At 70.9% G+C, this 364-nt stretch overlaps 1 protein-coding gene across 9 annotated transcripts in view; it reads left to right on the top strand.

The window, feature by feature from the left end:
• Positions 1-364, top strand: part of TCF20 (transcription factor 20) — a 209,778-nt gene that overhangs the window by 88,205 nt on the left and 121,209 nt on the right. The gene's annotated exons all lie outside the window — the stretch shown is intronic.

The raw sequence follows: 364 nt of genomic DNA, 5'->3' as shown, positions 1-364 counted from the left end.
GGAGCTTTCCCGGTGCCCCCCTCCCGCCGGCGGGGAAGCGAATCGGGGCCCCGTGACCCAGACCAGGCTCCTCTCGCGCTCCCTGCCCGGGGGGAGTGTTACATAAGCGGGGCCTAGCGCGGGCCGCTCCGCGCCGCTCCGCTCCTCTCCTGTTGTGCCGGCTCCTCTCATCAGCAGGGCCGGCCCTCCAAGCATCCTCCCTGCCCTGCTCCTGCCTGGGCATCGTAGGCCCGGGGTGTCGCAGCGCTTTTGGGATGGGGGAGCTGGACCAGGCCGGGTGTGGGGTCTCTTCTGTGCTGCCCTTCTTTGCTTTCCTTAACTGAAATCGGGGGGGGGGGGGGGGGTCTCTCCCCCCCTGGCCGCC

Source organism: Alligator sinensis, unplaced genomic scaffold, assembly GCF_000455745.1.
Source record: "Alligator sinensis unplaced genomic scaffold, ASM45574v1 scaffold1081_1, whole genome shotgun sequence".
In the NCBI taxonomy this organism is placed as follows: Eukaryota; Metazoa; Chordata; order Crocodylia; family Alligatoridae; genus Alligator; species Alligator sinensis.
This window is presented reverse-complemented; position numbering and strand designations above follow the sequence as displayed.